Raw genomic sequence first — 21035 nt, forward strand, 5'->3', positions numbered from 1 at the left:
GTTCAGAGCAGGTGCAGAATGAAGCTGAATCTAGAAGACTTTTCAGATCAGTACGCTGGAGGGAGCGATGGAAACAGAGCTGGTGCTATGAGTATAATGACAGGAAAGACAACCGAGAAGAGTTGAGCGAACGGTGCCTAGTGGAAGAGAGTTCTTGGGATAAAGATCTTGGAGGATGGAAGAATCACTGAGGTCAGAGGAGTCCTGGGAAGCATTGAGAAGACAGTAAGTGGCGATCTGAGTGTCAACCTTCACCTGGGAAGGCAGAGGTGGCATGGCCACACCAGGCTGTGAAAGGGAAAGCACAGGATTCTTAGAAGAGAATGGACCAAACACTGGGGAGAGCTGCGTAGTGAGAAGCCCTGTGCGATTATGGAAATATCCAGAAATGATGATAGGTGTGGTGCTCGTAAAATGAGCCAGGTGCAAAAGCTGCTGTGGTAGAGAAGGTAGCAGGGCTATCTAAGCCCAGGAAGCAAGACTTAATGGCATATCTAATGGATCAGAAAGTCACTTGGGGTGTTGAGCAAGTAAGATGCATAACGGTCTTCTAGATAAGGAGACCTGCTACTTGAGAGGGCCAAGAGGGAAGCCATGACCTTGAGGGATGACCTTTTATCAGGGGGCAGCAGGCATTTGAACAGATCATTCTTAGAAAACTCTGAGGATGTGGGTTACTTTGGTAAGGAGACACTGAGTTACAGGCACGGTGAAAGAAAGGGCTTGGGGGGAGAGGATCTGGTGATACCCACAGTGGTCTGTGTTTGTTTCCTCTGGCTGTCTTAACAAAATATCCAAAATTATGTGGCTTTGGACAGCAGAGGTGCAGACATGCTACAGCTGCAACCCAGGGGTAAGAGCATCGGGCTGTCTCCTCAGCCTGCAGGGTAGGGATCTCCTCAGCAACCTCAGCTTCTGTAGCCCAGATGTTGCTCATTTGTGGCAGTGTCTGGCCAGTCTCCACCAGGAGTTCTACCTGTGGCCCTTTGCACAGTCCTCCCTCTGTGCCAGGCTGTCCGGGTGTCCCAATTTCCTCTTTTTATAAGGTCACCACTCCTATTGGAAGGGGGCCCACCCTAATGAGCTCATCTTAATTTGATTAAACCTCTGTGTTAGTACACTTGGGATGCAATAATAAAAATACTATAAATGAGTGGTTTATAAACAACCTAAGTGTATTTCTAAAGGCTGGGAAGTTTAAGATCAAGACAGTGGCAAGGTTAGGTGCCTTCTAACTGGTCACACCCAGTAGAAGATCCAAAAAAAAGCTCCTTCAATATTCCTTTATTTTGGGGCTGGGGATATGGCCTAGTGGCAAGAGAGCTTGCTTCGTATACATGAGGCCCTGGGTTCGATTCCCCAGCACCACATATACAGAAAACGGCCAGAAGTGGCGCTGTGGCTCAAGTGGCAGAGTGCTAGCCTTGAGCAAAAGGAAGCCAGGGACAGTGCTCAGGCCCTGAGTCCAAGGCCCAGGACTGGCCAAAAAAAAAAAATATTCCTTTATTTTATTTTTAAAATAGCCAGGTGCTGGTGGCTCACGCCTGTGTTCTCAGCTATTCAGGAGACAGATCTGAGGATTGTGGGTTGAAGCCAGCCCAGGTAGAAAAGTCTTCGCAACTCTTAATTCCAAATAACCAGAAAAAAAAAAAAAAACAGCCTGAAGTGGAGATATGTCTCAAGGGGTAGAGTGCCAGCCTTGATCTGAAAAACTGAGAGCGAAGCTCTGAGTTCTGAGCCCCAGTACCAACAAAAAACAAGTAAATGGATGGATGTATGAATGGATGAATGGATGGATGGATGGGTGGGTGGGTGGGTGGATGGATGGATTAGTCCCATTGATGAAGGCTCTATTCTGTGGACATACTTTCTCCCCAAAGGCTCCAACTCTTAATGTCACATTGCAACACTGTAACATATAAATTGGGGGAATGAGGAATGCACTTTATTGCCATCTTCAAATACCTTATGTCTACACAGACTCATGTTATGAGTGTTTAGAGAAGTTTTGCTAATGCATATCATTTTTGGAAGACACAATTCAAGTCACAAGAAGGTCTGAGTAGCAGTAGCAGTGGTAAATCTGTAGACTGGGACATTGGATGGTAACTTGGAATGTAATCCATGACAGTGATCTACAATAGAGGACAATGGATGGTTCTTGGGTACATCTTGAGATTGCTCTCTAAGAGTTTGTTGAGGGAGAAGGTAGCATTATAATAAAGGATTGGTGGGCCCACAAAATGTAGAAGGTGTTTTAGTTCCAGGACTGCACAGGGATCTGAAGACCTGCTTTATAGACTGTTGTGGACGGGGTGGTTGTAGTTAGTGGGTCTCCTTGTTTTTCTAGTCTCCTTGTTTAATCAGTCTCGACTTTGTTCACCTACTTCATGTTAGCTTCCCCAACTAGATGGTAAATTCTAAGAACAAGAATATTCCTTACCTACCAACTGTTCACTGCTGAGTCCCTGGTGCACAGAACAATGTCCTGTGTTAAATAATAACAACAATAATAACAAAAAAGACCAACAGAAATAATCATCTTTGGATGAATAAGTGCAAGGAGAGACAATGCATATGCCATTTAGCCTCCCTCCCTTCACCCCCTTTCTCAATTATATAGTATATGCAATAAATTCTTTTTAATCCTATAATAATACCAGCTATATTACAAGTTGATATAATAAGAGACCCACAGAAATGTTAGCATTCCATATGCAGCTAATACATTAAGTCTTGTGGATTAGACCTGCAAAACAAATGCCTCTTGATCAGGTCCAGGTAGTTGAGCTCATTTCAGCAAAGAATACCTTTGTTTACACATCTTTCCTTCCACTTCCCAGTAGTCCCTTAAGCTGCAGCTAGCCTACCTGCTGAAAAGGCGAAGCCAGGAAAAGTGATGGTTCCATAAGCACAGCTGTGCTGACTCAGCCGCCATCTTGGACATTTGGGTGAGATCCATTTAGTTGTCACTTTTCTTCCTGTATGCTGAAGTATAGACAGACCTTGCCAAACATGAGACATTTCGTTCTCCTGAAACTCAAAAGAACTCCAAAAAAATGATTTTGGAAACAAAGAACTGTTTTTTCAGGTTATGCAAGTGCCACCCATGGACAAGCTCATTTCTTTCAAGACTAACTTCTAATAATTAGTGTTAATCCACCCTTTATTAAGGCATTGAAAATAACTTGGATGTATCCCTTTCTTTCCACAGCTATTAATAATTGAGAGCTTTCTTTAGCCAGGGTCTTGAGCTACTAAGGTGGGAATCCACCTTATTCCTCATGCTCCAATTGGTGGGATCTTCTCTCCCGCCTAAATTCTGCTGAGCAGATGGTCAACAGGTGCTCTGCCATCCTTTTTCTTATTCTTATGCCAAGGGATTCAAATGCATTAAAAAGAAGTCTGAAGCAGCAGAGGTCAGTTATTTGGCAAAAGTCCTACTGGGCCTCATTGGGTCTCATACCATTTGCCGGTCATAGGGCTTGAACAACTCAGGTCCTGTGTGCCGTCCCCGAGCTTTTGTGCTCAAGGCTGGCACTCTGAGACTTGAGCCATAGCTCCATTTCCAGCTTTTTCATGGCTAATTGGAGATGAGAGTCTCATGGACTTTCCTGCCCAGCTGGCTTCAATCTGTGACCCTCAGATCTCCGCAGGCTGAGTAGCCAGGATTACAGGTGTGAGCACAAGTGCTCGGATTGAGTTCTTTCATGGTTTACACCTCTGGTGTTCTGTATCACTTCATTACAGAAGTCTCTTTTCTTCCCAGAAGTAGAGTGCCCTCTTCATTTCTCTCCTATTTCCAGTGCTATGTCCAGAACCCCCTTCCTGGGCAAATGACTGTGCCTTTTGGGGTTGCAGGTTCTTTATGAGTCTGAGCGGAAAGAGCCAGCCTCTCAGCTCTGTAGACCTGAAGGAAGCAATGAGCAGGGAAGAGAAGCAGGAAGACTCTGGGAGGCGAAATCTGCCTTTTTCTGATGACTGGTCTAAGACTTCGTACTTGAACTTTGGGTTTTATAGTTCTATAAAAGGCAGCTGACAGAAGAGAACCCGTTTTGGGAGGGTCCAGCTGGCAAGGTTGGGCCAGGCGGGGCAGCCCTAACCTTGGAAAGCCAGCCCTGGTTTTTATCCATGACGTCAGAGGCAATGGGATTCCCACTCCGCCAGGGGACGGGAGTGCAGACAGCCTCAGCCCGGGGTGCCAGCTTCAGGCTGCCTTCCTGGCTCCTGGGCGGGAGCCCTTGCTCCCTCTGTGGAGGTGGCTGCGCTGTTTGGAAGGGAAGGGCTCGCTCAGCCCTTGCTGGCATCCGATGGGGCTGGAGAGCTGCGCTCTTGCTCAGCCCCTTCCTGGCTCCCCGGCTCCCCGGCTCCCCGGCTCCCTGGCTCCCCACGCCCAGACTTTGGCCAGCTCTGCTTCCTTTCGTTTCTGTGGGAGTTGAGGGAGACTAAGTGGGAGGCTGCTCAGAGGCCCACAGCATTTTACAGCTCCCTCACTTCTGGATCTGATGGGGGGCGGGATGGAATGGTGGGAGCAGTGTTTGCTCCCTCCTGTGAGACCCACACATACCCCACATCCTGCATGGTAGAATTGCCCCCCCCCCCCCAAAAGAAAGTTCATGGGAAGGGATTGTTGTTTGCAATTAAGGTGAAGGCTTTGTGTAGCATGCTCTCCTCCAAGGACTCCACTGGCTGGCTGTAGCCCTGCAGTTTTGTGTAGACTAAGCACGTTCCTCTCCAAGCCCTCGGGGGCTGCGGGTGAAGCAACAGGCTGCCCACTCGGCCCTGACTCACACGAGGTTCCTTATCCTGGCGAGGAGGAATGGACGGAAGCCCAGGAAGGCAGCACAGAAATATGAACTGATGGAGGGCTTGGTTCCTTCTCCACAGATCTCAGCAGCCAGATGGCTGGGGCCAGCATCCAGATGGACCTACCTACCCAGTGATGCCCTTCCACATTGCCCGTGAGCGCGGGCAGCAAGGCCAGGATCAGACCCAAGCCCCAGGGTCACACTGATGAGTGGGGTCCATTCAGCAGTGTTAAAAATGATCCTGCTTCACATTTGGAACTTGCTCCTGGATTCCTAGATGTTTCCTTCCACTGACTAGCAACACATGCCTGTTGGGCTTCTCTCACCCCTCTACCACCAGGTCCATGTCCAAGGGCCTACTATGTGCTACAAAGGAACTATTATTGCATGACAGAAAGCCAGCAAAAAAAAAAAAAAAAAAAAGCAGGAGAGTGGAGTTCTGCTAAGGGAGCTGCCAGGAAATCAAAGCAGAGGTGAGAAAGCGGACTTCTCCTTTCTTTCTGCATCCAGAGAAACAGTTGATGACTCTTGCCCTCTGACCCCCAGAGTCTATGTTTGAGATACATATGGTAGTCTCCTCAAGATTGTCCCCTTCTCTCTGGTAGACTTTGACAGAAATGTTCCCAAGAGAACAGAAATGCGTACCATGATTTGAATATAGCTGGTCTCCTCCAAAGCTCAATCAATGGCTACCATGAGGTAGTGTCCGTCCATGGGGGCTTGAAGAGGAAATAAAGTCACAAGGAGAGATTCATCAAACTTGGGTAGAACTGTGCTTTTCTTAGGGAGTGCAGAAATGACACTTCTTGTTCCTTGAGGACTAGATTCGTTATAAGGAGAGGGTTGTGGCTGAGCAATGTGGCCCCTGTAATCTAGGCCCTTTGCCCGTTGTTGACCTGCGTGTGTGGAAGCAGCAAGGGGCCTAGTACACGCCACTGTTCTACATATGGACTTCCCAGCATCCAGAACCAGGAGGCAAAACCTTTGTATCTTCATTGTTCAGCTTATCTTGGTTATTCTGTTCTTACCACAGAAGCTGGGCTCAGACATGGTGCTTCCGCACTCCAGGACAGTGGTAAGAGAATGTACGCATGCCATCTCCTTATTTCTCCCTGCTCTTTATTCTGTTTACTTTTTTTACTTGCCAGGATTTTTTTTTAATGACCTCAAAGTCCTCTTGACTTTGATGCAATGTTACATCAGAAATAGGTAAAGCAAATGTGTAAAGTAAAAAAAAAAAAAATCTATGGTGACAATACAAGAGTCCTGTGCCCACAATTTAGGACAAGAATAAGTGGGAGTGAATTGTGGGTGCTGCATTCTGGGTGGGAAAACACGGGCCCCTCTTTCGCTTACCTGGTGAGATCACAGACACAGCTTGACTAAACAATGACATCCTTTTTCAAGCACCACTTCATGATCTCATTTTCTGTCACAATAGTCCTGGAAGACAGCACCAGGGAAACTATCTCTACTATAAGATGACTAAACTGTGGCTAACAGGTAAGTAGCTTGCCAGGATGGTTTTTCTGTTCAGTTCTGCAGTTTGAACTCAGCGCTAACTAGGCAGGTGCTCTACCACTTGAGTCATGCCCCCAACCCATTTTGCTTTCACTATTTTTTACTAGGGTCTTGTTTTTAACCAGACTTGGCCTGGATTGTGATCTTCCTATTTATCCTCCCATCCTATGTGTGTGCAGCTTTTTATTTGTTAAGATGGAATCTCTCAAAGTTTTTGCTTGAGCTGGCATCAAACACAATCCTCTTGCTCTCTACATCCCGAGTAGCTAGGATTGTAGGTAAAAGACACCGCACCTGGCTTTAGTAACTTGCCTCTGTAAAGGCAAGTAGGTCTTAAGAGTTTCTAAGCAACTAGCCAGACTAGGTATGTATAGATCTATAAAAGAAGGCTTATCTGCAGCTAAAGCTGACAATATAGTTCAGTGGTTGAGTATACTTGTCTGGTATTTGTGAGTTTTTTATCCTCAGAATAGAAGGAGGAGGAGGAGGAGGAGGAGGAGGAGGAGGAGGAGGAGGAGGAGGAGGAGAAGGAGGAGGAGGAGGAGGAGGAGGAAGAGGAGGAGGAGGAGGCGGAGGAGGAGAAGGAGAAAAGGGGAGAAAAAGGACAGAAGGAAGGAGGGAAGGAGGGAAGGAGAGAGGAAAGGAGAGAGGAAAGGAGGAAGGGAGGGGAGGAAAGCCTTATTTCTCTCTTCCTTTTCTTCTGAATCAGTTCCTTGGGTAGAATTGTGTTTCAGATGGTCCAGCTCCTTAATGCTGCCTGCATTAAAAGGAGGAGAGCTGCCTGCATGAGATCAGCTCGGCTCCCTTCTGAGGGCTTTGCAGATGGAGAAGAGCCTGGAATGAATGGAGGCAGGCAGCCTCCAGATGATGAAAGCAATCAGGAAGGATGCTTCCCAGAGCATCCAGCGGGGAGCTCAGGTTTGCTAAGCCCTTGATTTTTACCCCAGTGGAAACCACTGTGGATTTCTGATTTCCAGAACTGCAAGATAATAAGAGTATGTCATTTTAAGCCGTTGTGTCTGTGATTGTCTGTTACAGCACACCACATGGATACCAACGGATCATCTCAGGCCCCATCACCCTGACTGAGTTCCTACTGACCACATCGCATGTGTACCTCTGGGTTATTGCTGGATGTCCATGAATCCCCAAGTGAGAATAGCCCTCAGGCCATTGATAGGGTCTCTGCTGGCCATAGCCACATCATCCTGAGTGGATCTGGCTACTCACCGTCTCCTGCCACCTGTTTGGTCATGGTTTGGCACTGAGGCCAATGCCAGGCTAAAAGTTCCAGCTGTGAGCACCTGCACAGTGTGACAGCTGTGCAAAGCAAGTGACCTCATGGCTTTACGTTTACTGGAGAAACGCTGCTCCAACCAGCCACCACTAGTAAAAGAAGCCGCAGAGCCCAGGGCTCTGTGTGGAGGCCAGTGCTTTACAGAGGGAGAACATCCGTCAGTCCCACATAGACGCCTCAGGGGTCACCATGCCAACCCTGTCCATAAAGAGAGGTCCTGCTGCAGTGCCAATGTGAGGAATCAAGGTGACTGTGCCCACATCTGTGGAACTCACCGGGAGAGGGCCAGTGAGGGAGGGCACAGGGTCAGAAAATTCTAGGCTCTGTTGGGAACATGGTGGGAGCACCCTCAGCAGTCAGAAGCATGGAAAAGAACCCTAAGGCAGTGGTGGTTGGTAAGTTATGCCTTATTGCTTTGCCCATAAGAAAAGATGACCTGCGTAAGAACAGGTATAATCCAAGCATAGTGAAATATAACTACAACCCCAGAACTTAGGAGGTAAGGCAGGAGGTTAGCCACTTCAAAGTGAGACCACGGCTCAAAGAAGAGGAAAGGAGAGGAGAGGGAAGGCGAGGGGAGGGGAGAGGGGAAGGAGGGAAGGAAAAAGATAAAAAGGAAGGAAGGAACAAAGAGAGAAAGAGAGAGGGGGAGGAGAAGGGGAAGGAGGTGAGGGAAGGGAAAGGGAGGGGAAGAAAAAATACTCAGGAGAGTGAAATCTGAAGATCACAATTTGAGGCCAGCCTGGGCAGGAAAGTCTGAGAGACTCTTATTTTCAGTTAATCACAGAGAAAGCTGGAAGTAGCACTGTGGCTCAAGTGGTAGAGCATTAGCCTTGAGCAAGAGGAGCTCAGGGACAGCACATAGGCTCAGAGTTCAAACCCCAGGATGGAAAATAGAAAGAAAGAGAAAGAGAGGAAAGAAGAAGAATGAAGGGAGGGAAGGAGGGAGGGAGGGAGGGAGGGAGGGAGGGAAAAGGAAAAGAAAAGAGCTAAACAGATCTTCGTTTTGTAGCTCAGAGCCTCATGCATGATGGGACTGTGCCCTAACACAAGGTGATACTTCTGGGGAAAATGCTTAGCCAATAACACATTTGCACTGCTCAGCATTGGAAGGTTGAGCTAGTCCTTGTTCTCATAAGAACATGAGCAAAGAGTTCAAAACTCAGGCCGCTTCTCCACCTATCCCTGGATGTAGATCCCTTAGCTTCCTTCAGCCCACTTCTTCATTTGAAAAAGAGAGAAAATAACAGAAAATCTATAGTATGGTTTAAAAGATGAAATGGATCAATGATTGGAAAAAGGATATAATATAACCACATTGCGTACAATCAATAAATAGTAATTTTCATATTTCATCCCTTACCCGTATAATACCATATTGTCCATTATAGTCCTAATACCCCAATTTGGGAGGGTCTCTCCCTCTGTCTTCTAATATGATCCTAATTGTTTAGTGCCACTTGTTCATGTCTATAACCCTGACAACTGTGGGAGGTTGAGATTAGGAGGATGGAGACTTGAGGCCAAACTTGGCCAAAAAGTGAGAGTCTTTTCTGAACCCATAGCTGGGTGCAATGATGTGTGCCTGTCATCCCAAACTCTGTGGAGGAATGAGGTTTGGAGGATCATTGTTTTTCGGAAATCCAGGCAGAAAGGTCCCTAAGATCCCATCTCCGGAGCGTGAAAATGGACACAGAGACCCATGCCCATCACCCCAACACTGGCAGAAAAGCTAAAAGGAGGCAGATCACCACTCAGGTGATGAAACACCCTATTCCTGGAATAAGCAGTAAAAGATAGGGTGCGAGGCATGGCTCCGCTGCATAGCAGTGGACTAGCAAGCACAAGACCCTGAGTGCAAACCCCAGTCCTACCAAATAAAAACTGACCACAACTAAATTGTTCAGCAATCACACACTTTTCTGTTCACAAAGGATCAACATACTAACTCCACCCTCCCTTGTTCCTCTTTCCTCCTGACCTCCAGGTCATTTGCTTTTATTTTGTCACCAGTTGCAGGGGAACAAATGTGCTCCCACCTTCCGCTGTTATATAAGGCAGCTCTTTGTAGTGTCCTCAGACTGCCCCCTCCATGCCACACCGCTGGCACTTTGGAGGCTCTTCCTTGGCTGTATTTGCACACGAAGATGTTGTGAGCATGCGAGCCTTCAAATCCCCACATCCAACATCATGCATCCAAAAAGGATTCATTCACGGAGTTCCCGTGCCACATTCCATCTCTCCCCACACACGGTCACCAGGATGCCGTGATGGTTTAACCAGGGAGGAATGTCTCGAAGACATTTACCTCGACGCCTCCGGAGCTCAATGTGACCCAAGGTTGGGATGACACCATGCCATTCCCATCTGATAACTAGCTTGTTGACTTAGAAGGCAGAAACCCAAATCTCTGGGCCAGGTCCTCAGCAGGCCTTCACTTCTGTGATATTCACTTGTATCTCACCCCTGGTCACAGAGAGGAAAGGGGTGACTCTTGAGTCCCCAGCCTAGGGACCAAATCCTGTGAGACAGTCTCTCCTCCGAGCTCGCCTAGCACTACCAGAGGAGGGAAAGGAGGATAGATAAAGAGAATTCCCTAGAAGGTCTAGACCTTGCCTGGACTTTTCATGATCATCTCATTAGCTTAGTTCATGGACAGGTTCGGTTCCACCATTTCTGAGACACCATTTCCCCTCCGTGACATGACATGGGCAGGATCCAAAGACATTCTGTGATCTACTCAAGCTCTTGGACCTTTCTTGGTCCCCATTCCCCCATTTCCAATACCATGGTGATATCCTTTAATCCTGGGACCAGGAAGAGCATTCTGAGAGTTCCTGGAAAAATATTGCCAGGATATTCTATTTTCCAGTGCTACCTGTCAATTTGTCTCCATGGAAGTTCTCTATGAGAGAAACTGAGTGGACATGGCTACATAGGCTACTGGGCTTTCTGCTAATGAGTATTTCCTAAGTGGTAAACACAGCTAGGTCCTAGTACTGAAAAGGGGTACTCACCTTCTAGGAGTCTGGCATGCTAATGGGAGGAAACAAGAAACAAACAAGGAAACAAGGACATAGTGAGTGCTCAAGGATGAGAACAGTGAACAGAGGTGACTGAGGAAGTAGGTTGGCTGGAGTGTGGGAAAGCATGCACACACAAGGAAGCATATGTGTGAAGATCAAAGGAAAGAAAAGGGTGTTCTACGCAGAAAGAATACAAGTGCACAGGCCTGGAGTGGCTGAACAAAGAAATCCAGAAAGGTTGAGCAGGAGACCGGATCACCAAGGCGTCATAGGCCATGGTTAAGAGATGTGTTTCAACTTGAAGGATTTCATGGCCATACTTTCAGGGACGTGGACTGGGCCATAAGTCCATGCTGTCCTTGGTACTGGAGGAGTAAGATGGTTTGTCTTCACTTGTGGCAGTAATCTATGGAGATGGTTTCCTTTATAATAGCCACATTCCAGTTGATTTGGCAGTCTGCTTAGGAAAGCTGAGACCTGAAGAGATGTCTCGACCATGGAATGATTGGGAGAAAGAGTGAGAGAAAAGAACAGAGAAGGAAGTAGGTTAGTTCATCTGGCAGGACTCTAGAGGGCTAAGACCCAGATACAGAGGGAAGAAATCTGAGGCTGCTGATGAGGAGAATGAGAAAAATTTAATGTGAGAATTATAATGGATGTGGACTCTCCACTTCCGCCATCTTTTTTTTCTAGGTCTGGGACTTGAACTCAGAGTCTGATGCTTTCATTCACAGTGAAAGCTGGTGCTCTTCCACCTGAGCCATGCCTCCAGCCCCTCCACCATTTTTTCACTCCATATCTATTAGAAGTCTGGTCCGAAATTAGATAAGAAATCAGTGTACTCTAATGAACCTGGGTTTGCTTCTCCCACCAGCTCCTCCTTCATTAAAAGAATCAACATGTATTTGTGGGCTTATTCTAGCTTTGGAAAATATTTCCTACATGTTCTAACTGGTATCAGAAAATCTTTTAGTTTCTTGACTGGTTATAAAAACATAATATTTGGAATCATTTAAAATACTGTAAGCAATGAATTCAAGCTTATTCCTATCAAAGACGATTTGTCCTGTTTTCAGAGGTGTATTTCCATTCATTTTATGTGCATGCACTTCTGTTTGTCATTGGAATAATACTGCATGCTCAATTCTGTACTCAGAATTATTTTTCCACAATGGGCTTTTTCTAAACCACTAATATACTTTAAACTCATTAATTTAATAACTGATAATACTCTCTCAATAAGAACACGCCAGGATTTATTTAACTTTGAAAAACCAAAACCAATTAATAGTATGTAATGTGTATTACTAACATATGCATTTCATATGTTACTAATATGTGTATTAGTCAGTCTTTTGTTATTGTAGTAAATACCCAAGGTGAGGTATTAAAAAAATAAGTTTATTAAGCTTACAGGTCTGTCAAGGGCATCAGCAATTCATGGCAGACGGTTTCACAGTGATAAAATCCCACACAAATGGAAGGGTCAGGCCTCCCCTTTGATAACAACTTACTCTCGCTTCTCCTTTCTTCCTTTCTTCCTCTCCTCCTCTTCATGATATCTTCAGATTCCTTCCTTTCCCTTCCATTTGCTTGCTGGCTTCTCTTCTTCCTCCTTTCCTTACTAGAGAAACTAGCAAATTCTTCTCTCTAGCAGAGGAATGCCTAAAACTGGGCCCCCTCTCCTGCCTCGCTTCTGCTTCAGGAACTTTCCCTCACAAATGAGTTCCATCCACAAGGGGAAGAGCTGTGGTGGGTACAATCATCCCCATTTCCTCAGATCCGAGATCTAGCCATCCATCCACATTTGATTGGGGTGGGTTTCATTTGGTGCAATGGACTATTTGGTCCCCTCTGTCTTTCTGTTTCGGGGTGTGCTTTGAGATAAGTTGCCAACTTTATTTCAAATAGTTAACCACTTTGCCTAAAAATAGACTTCAGTGTGTGTAAAAAAGTGGGCTTGTGATTAAGTTTGGCATCCACAATTAGAGGAGCAAAAATTGTTCAATAATTCCAAGCTATCTTCCTCTTTGTTCATCCCTTGGGCTAACAGCACATTGTTTGCATTTTTTAAAATCTATCATTTGAGCTCCTGAAAATTTCTGGGATACTTTCACCCTCCTTCTCTTCCTGATAAATGTTAGAGTCGCTTTTTCAAAGGCTCCCCTTTTACAACATATTAGGAGTTTTATTAGAAATTATTTAGATCATACCATGATAGAGGAGTTGTATACACCTTTACACTATCTGGTCCTTAGTACGAACATGGATATAAATATTGTTTCTTGGTTTGGGGAGAGGGGAGGGACTGTCCAATAAACATCCTAATTGGTTTCAAGAGTTTTTAATTTTATATTTGAGTTTTAAAAATGTCTACCATTCTTTTATTGCACCTTTATTTCTGGTTGCCTTTCCTTACTCCTCCTAGCCTTTCTCCTGGTGCTCTGAGAGCTCTTATAGTCTCTCCCTGTCACTGGCTCCATTTTCTATCTCATCAGTTCTATTCCTTACTATCTCTGGAGTAGTCTGAGTTTCTCATACTACAAGGTCTTTGTTGTTCCTCTTCAATGTCTGGCTTTGAGAATGGCTTGAGGCCTATGAAACAAAAAGCAAACAAGAGAGGAAAGAACACATTCCAATAAAGACACTGGGGAACAAAAGAATATTTTTGGATTGGTTTCTAATTAAGCCACTTCCTATAGGAAACAACTTTCTGAGCGTGCTTTGCTTTTATAGGATAAAGTTCTGTTTTCATCCTATTATCTTTGTTCTCTTTCATAAGTATGTGGTATTGATTTCTTTCTTCTCCTCCCTCTTTCCCTCCCTCTCTCCATCCATCCATCCATCCACCTCCCTTCTTTGAGAAAAGTCTACCCAAAAACAGCATCCGGAAACGCCTCACACATTTGGATTTGGGGGGGGGGGGCTTCTTTTACTGTCTGCTGTACACATCTTACCTGGAGAATAGAATAAGGTTAAAAAGTGAAAGTTAAAAATGAAAAAAATACATTTCCCCAAACCTCTTGCCTACCAACCTGATGGAGCTTCCCACCAAGATGTCCATACATAAGGCTTGAAGGCCTAAGACTTCACACACACCCAGCCACGTATGGGTGGCAACCCTTGTTAAATGCTTCTCTGAGATGTTAAAGATAGGCTCCATCAGGCTCCATGGCAGGAACATACAGAGCCATGGGAACCTGCCAGGAGTGTGGGAGGCAGAGACACTCTGCCCTACAAATCTCATTTCCAGGCACAAAAGATGCAAGCAGCAACTCAGTCTGTGACTCAGTGATTCCCAGCTGTGTGGGTGCTGATCGCAGGAACCTAGAGGTTAAACCCAGGCCATGGAGCGTTGAGGAATGGTCTCCAATCCCTAGGAACAAGGAAGAACCCAGGAGCCTAGCAAGGGACGAGCCATGCTCGGTGGGAGCCAGAGGCGGCAGGTGTAGCAGCATTGAGATGAGAGGAGGAGAGAGGGAGAGGAAGCCCCCCACAGTCTTTCTGGTCTTGCCATCCAGTGTCATCAGCTTGCTCCTCTGAAAGGAAGTGTTACACAGTGGTTTAGAGTGCAAAGACAGCTTCTACTGTACTCATTACCATTTGTCAGCTTCTTGGGCTCACCTCTTTGTAAAGGCACAGGGAGGGGTACCAGCTTGCCAGCTTGCCATTAGGTGACTAGTTTGGGCCAATGAGCTGTGAGTAGAAGTGACATGTGTCATTCGCAGATGACAGATGTGAGTGAGAGACTCTCCCGGACCATGTGGCCAGTGGTGTGAAGAAAGGAATGCACCTTGATGCCTGAGAATTGGAAGGTTATTGGTGGGCTTTGAGTACCATGGCACAACCTAGTTTGTTCCTACAATCTCTTGCTAACCGAGTGACCATGAGCAATTCTCTAAACTCTGTGTTCTGATTGTTTCCTCTGAGAGAGAGAGAGAGAGAGAGAGAGAGAGAGAGAGAGAGAGCTACAGTACTTGCCTCATAAAAGAAATTCTTTAAAAAATACATTGCTTGTGAAGTGTCTACCGATGTGTCTAGCACATAACAAGTGTTTTCCAAATGTTGCCTAGTAGGCTGCTTGGTTATCCAGGGAGAGAAAACAAACGAATGTATTTGCCAAATGATCTCAATCTATGTCTGGAAAGAACAGTGACATGCAAAGTCAGGGAAACGGGCAGGCAGACAGATGGACAGACCGAGGGACAGACTTTTGGAAGCATCTCATTTTCAGAGAAATGCAAAGGAAGCAACCAACCCATGTTCACATCACATGATCCAATGCATTCAGGGCCCCCAGAGGTCACCATACCTTTTCTTTTCAGATAAAAATTGAGGAGAACCTGGATTCCAACTCCCAGAACAACTTCCTCCCCCCGTCCTTTCTCCCTCTAGGTGACAGGTCTTTAGATGGCAGTAGCAGACTCTGGGAAAGCCAGTTCCCTCTCTAGAAGCTTATCCCTGTTTTCTCACAGCAGGGAGGGAAGCAGGTTTGGGGTGTGGTGTTCCCCGGGGCCATCTCCACACACACATTCTCCTTGGGGTGTCTCAGCGTACCATACCGGAGGTGTGGTAAGGTGAGTATCACTCCACCCATGCTGCTGGCCGAGCTTTGCCTGACCCACAGTCTCAGCAAGCTGATTCCTGGTCCTCCACTGCACTCCCAGTTGACTGCGGGCGTGTAGAATCATACCTCCCTGATGGATTCCTTGGGACTCAAGGATCTCCCCGCTCTCCATCCAAGGCAGGCTTCTTGGGAGAGGTCCGACATGTCGCTAGCCCCAACAGGGTGAGGAAGGAGTTACAACACAGCCCAGCACAGTGTGAGGGGGAGAGGAATCCACCATCACACCAGGACCACCCGCTTCCCCACAGAGCTGCTTAGGATCAGCCCACAGGCAGGCACACATGGGAGTCACCATGTCCCGGACACTGCCCAGTTCCCTTGAAGCTAAGCAAGCAGTGACAACCTCAGAACCCAATGCCCTCCTCATACAGGGATAACACTTCCAGAACACCCCCCACCAACTCCTATCCAACACCCCAGGGAGACATCTAGACCTCACACACTGGGTTACCAACATCCTCCTCTGAACCAGCGCCCAAGGAATACTCACTTCAGTGGAGGAAGAAGACAGAACCTATAAGAGAAGCTGTGAGCAAAGGCATTGAGAGAGACACAGAGAAACAGACAGACAGAGATCTGTGCTTATACGCCCCTCATTAGCAGAGCCCAAAGTGGAATGGGTGGACTCCAGTCAGCCTTTTGTGAGGCTGTGTATTTTGGACTCTAGCATCATCCTGATTTTCTAAATACTAATGCTGGTGGACAACATGAAGCTCTGTCCCTGGTATGGTGGCCCATTTATTCTTTCCTTCTGCTGGATCTCTCCACTTTGTAGGACTCAGTTAAAAATCCCAAGTAACTAGCCTCCCTTGACCCAAACTGGCACTTCCACAGCCCTGCCTCTATTGTCTGGCAGAACAAAGAGTTGAATTCTATTTCTTCCCTAATTTTTCTTCCAGCTGGCTTTATAGATGGCAAGGGAGGAAGAAATAATGCACTTTACAGAGACGGGGGCCCATTATGCAATTTACAGATTTTTTTAAAAAATAAGGATTGTTCTGTAGACAAACTTTTAGCTTCTTTATCAATAAGTTACAAATATCAGAGAGAAATAAAAAAAAGCAATCTGTCTTATAGAGGTTTTATTTATTGATTTATTTGTTCTTCTGCTGGGTCTGGAACTTGAACTCAAGGCCTTAGACTCTCACTTGGCTTTTTCTGCTCACAGCTGGCAGTCTATGATTTAATTCACACCTCCAGTTCCACCATTTTTCTGGTGAGTTGAAGATAACCGTTGTAAAGATTTGTTTGCCCCAGGCTAGCCTCAAACCACAGTCCTCAGATATCAGCCTCCTGTGTAGGTAGGATTATAGGTATGAGCCACTAGTATCTGGCTGTACAGGTTATTTTCATATACAAATTACAGATCAATTTCATATTCATATCACAAACACTGATTGTATTGTATACAACATTTTGTGTTTGTTATAGCCTTCCTGTATCACCTTACTATTCATCTATTTCTGTCATCTTCCCTCTCCATCTCTCTACAAACAAAGCTATTATTCTGAAAGGAAGATGGGGTTTTTTGTTTGTTTTTAAAGCAAGCCAAGATCAAGCTTCCTTACTCTGGAAGGATTTTCTACATCGTTCATGCTGTGAATTCCCTCACCATTACCACCACCACCACCTCCAATTTTCAATGGATGGTCAGCCATCTACTTCCACACAGAAACTGACATTGAGGACTGCTGAGAGCATGTGCCCAGGGGCGTGCCCTCGCCTACTGCAGCTCAGGGCCCTGCAGGAATCTCCTTCCCACCTGTGGGGACCTCACCACCCACTGGGATTGGCCAGTGTGCCAGCATCCACCACAGAGCTGGCAGAGAAAAACTCAGGACTTCCCTCAGACATGTCTGTCTACCTGCAACCGCGCATGTGTCTTCAGGATGCTGGCCATACCCATCAAAGGACCTTCAGTAGGCTTTCCCGGCTACCTCCCAGTGACCAGGCACTAATGTGAATTCTTTTGTTTTTTTCTTGTCACGGTGGGAAAATCCATCCTCCAGTTCTTCATACTCTTGGATCTTGGACCAACTTTAGCAAAGGACTTACTTGTTGACATCTTATTTTTTTCAATGCACTTTTTACTTGACATTCAGCCTTCAGAAAAGGAGGTGGAAAGCAAAAATAGAAAGAAAAAAAATACCAGCAGCACTAATTTCTAGGGAAGTTTGCAGACAGAAAAAAATCTTGATCCAATTTGGTGTGTTCCTTCAGTTTAATGGATGAGAAGTATGTTTCTTAGATGGCATGGGCTGCAGAAAGAAACCAATCAGAGGGATGATGGAGAAAACAGATTGGCCTTCTAGTTCTTTCCAAGTTTGTGAAGCCACATTGTGGCTTTCCCTGTTTACTTTAGAGAAAATTCCCAATCCATCAGCAAAAAGACACACAGACATGATAACACTAAACAGAACTAGATTTTCAAAAAAGAATAATACACAACTGTCTTCGTAACATCAAAATGCAAATTATTCCATTTAGATTGTTTGTAGACATACATTCAAGGTAATGATGATACAAACAGATCGGTAGTACCCTTAAAGAATACAAGAGATAAATGAAGAAATTCGTCAACTTGCCTCAGGTCTGAAGGCAACAGAGGCCCTCAGCATCTAACTCCAAACTTTATCTCAGCAATAAAAAAAATAAAGGAGAATTTCTTTTTTCTTATGAGAACCTCTACCTATACAGTACCCATATAGTACATGTGAATTAGTCTTGGTGCTCATGAGATACTAGATGTGGCCAGGGGAGAGAAGAAGAGGAAAATACCAATTAGTGACATAAAATAGTAAAATAGAATTTTGAAGATACAAACTATTATTTTTCTTTTGATCTAACAGCAGGACTCACATTCAGTACCTGCTGCTTTTGCTCATGGGAAGGCACTCTAGCAACTGAGTTAAGCCTCCTCCAGCTCCTGAACTGCTTATTCTTCACTTCTGATTTATAGCTAGCCTCCGCCATCTGAAATGTGCGTTCCAGGGTTTTTATTAGTATAGACACAGAAGCTATGAAGGGTTATATGGACAGGGCGCATCCTGATCAATCATACCTCATCTATTACTCCCTTCTTTACCTCCCCTTCCTCAATTTCACAGTTGCCATTGCTCTATTTTCATACACACACACACACACACACACTCACTCACTCAACCTCATTCATCCTTCCTCATTAGCCCAATCCTCTCGCAGTGCTGGGGAGGGGGGACTCCACTCCCAGAAGAGCCTTTTTTTCTCTTTCTTGTCATTCATCCTGTTTTCGGTGCATGGAAATTACACCAAGGGATTTCACCATCGCGTTTCAGATATATGTATGTTATGTTGGGTTCAGCATAACCTTCTCTATTGATTTCTCTTTCCATGTCCCAGCCCAAAACCCTTATTGATTAACAGAGATTCCTTACACTACCTTACTATTGCATCGTATTTCAAAATTACTCATCCTCTACCCAAGATTCTGATTTTAATCTGTTTCCATCTCTTCATGATGGCCACATGCCTATATCTCCAGAGGACTTGCGCTTATTTGTTATACACAGGACAAGCCAGGCTGAAAAAAAAGAAGGAAAGGTACTTGGCTAGTTATGGTCTAACTAAAGATGACATTCCACCTGGTACTGCTTCTTTTTTGAAATTTATTTTTATTCTTATTATAGAGTTGATATACACAGGGGTTACAGTTGCATGAGTCAGGTAATGAGTACAAATCTTTTTGAACCATGTCTCCCCCGTCCCTCCCATCCCCACCCACAAGATGTACAGTTCATTTTCCACAGAGTGTCTCGTGAATATCACTGTTTTATTTGTTCACATGTTGTTCCACCTTTTCTTACAAGATAAAAGGAAAAGAAAACAAAAACAGCAACAACAGGAAGTAAGGAATAGCTCTTATTTCCCTTTCTTGGAGTTCATCATAGAATATTATTTTATATGATCACATGCATAGAGCTATTGAGCCTATCCTCCTTTGGCCTCAATATGTGGATGTCTGGAGTTCTATATAATTTGTCATGTGCCAGTGTGTATTGCATTGCCTCTTAACACTAAAAAGTGTCTAAAAAAATCTTCACAATGTACGAATAAGACAGCTCATTTGAGACGCTCAGCTTCTACACACTCGAGTGAGAAAAATGTTTCCACACCCTCAATTTCAACTGCCAACAGTATCCTGTTGGCTGGTAGCTCTCAGGGCTCTCTGTTCGGTCCCTGTATCTCTGCAGAATTACATCTGACCATCTGGTAAACATCTCCATTTAGGTGCCTAACAAGCACCTCAAACTCAATTATCTCCAAAGCCATAAAGAGATCTCAAGAAAAGCAAAGGGAAGGGGGATCAGTGACATGGACATGATGGCAGAGATCGCTGTTCAAATAAATTCCAAGTCCTGACCGTCTCCTCTTATACCCTTAAAAAAATACATCCTTATCTCCTCCTACCCCCCCTCACACTCACTCTGCCCCCAAACACATGGGACTTTGATTATTTTAACAATCCTATTTCATCTCAATCACAGGGGCTGTGCACTTACTGCTCACTCTTTCTCCGTGCGTCTATAATCCTTGCCTTTCTAAGTCCTAATACTCAACACATGTCTCAGCCCAAATGTATGATCCTCCAAGCGAATTCTCCTATCCCAAAGGGTTCCTCTTTGTTTCCTTTTGATTCTCTGTCACTCAATTTGTGCTATTTGTTTTCTTTTATATCTGAACTTCTTAGGCACTTGAAGGTATTTTAATTCCCCTCAGGAGAGCTGCACGTTTGCCTGTCTCAGTCCATACTTTCCTGGAGCAACAGCGTTTGGCACATGGTAGGCCTTCACTAACTCCTTATTGAATGAATGAATGACTAAGTGAATCTATAAATCACCAGGCCTCCATAGCACTGTTCTCCTATCTTTTCTTTTCCTTGGCAAACATGGATGCCATTCACTCAATTAATCAAAAGACCTGGGGCTCATTCCAGATACCTCTCTCCTACTTAAATTCACCATAAAATGCCCCCCCCCCTCCAAAAGTAATTACTTTCCAAATTTTCTTAAATCAAATTCTTGTCCCAGGATGATTAATCTGCTTAGAAAGTGTGTGTGTATGTGTGTGTGTGTGTGTGTATATATATGACATTTTCTCCTCTCTCTCTTTATCTCTATCTCTCTACTATCACCATTGCCCATTTTTATTCAGCCCCATATTAAACCTTCTCAATTTAGCCCCTAAATCTTTGTCAACCCAAATCTGATCGTGTTTCTGCCTTGTCAACAAGCTCGCATTGGCGTCTTCCTGTCTCAGGACCCCACATGAATTCCCTGTTTTGTTCCTATAAGGACATCATATGTCCTATTATGTCTTTCAGCTGAGCTCAGTTTGCCAGTCAAGCCTTATTCCCCACCACTTCTCCTCTCTACTACCTCTCAAGCACACAGCACATGTCCAAGTTCCACTCGGGGGCTCTGTACTGGCAATCCACTTCTCCTTGATATCCATCTCACACCCAAGATCTACTCACTGGAAAAGGCTTAGCTCAAGTGTTTCCTGACTTGTTGAGGTACGCTTAGGTGCGTCCCAGCCTGTCCATCTCCACTGAAGGATTGCTTTCACAGTACTGTACTCATGCTATTGCCTATCTGTTTTCTCCTCTTGGACGGGGAGGCCTTTGGGGGGCTATGTCTTCCTGGCCTTTGTGGTTTTAACATTTGGTATAGGAGGCAGCATGCAGAGGGAGCTTTGAATTTCTCGTTCTTATTGAAGCA

Source organism: Perognathus longimembris, chromosome 17, assembly GCF_023159225.1.
Source record: "Perognathus longimembris pacificus isolate PPM17 chromosome 17, ASM2315922v1, whole genome shotgun sequence".
Taxonomy (NCBI): domain Eukaryota; kingdom Metazoa; phylum Chordata; class Mammalia; order Rodentia; family Heteromyidae; genus Perognathus; species Perognathus longimembris.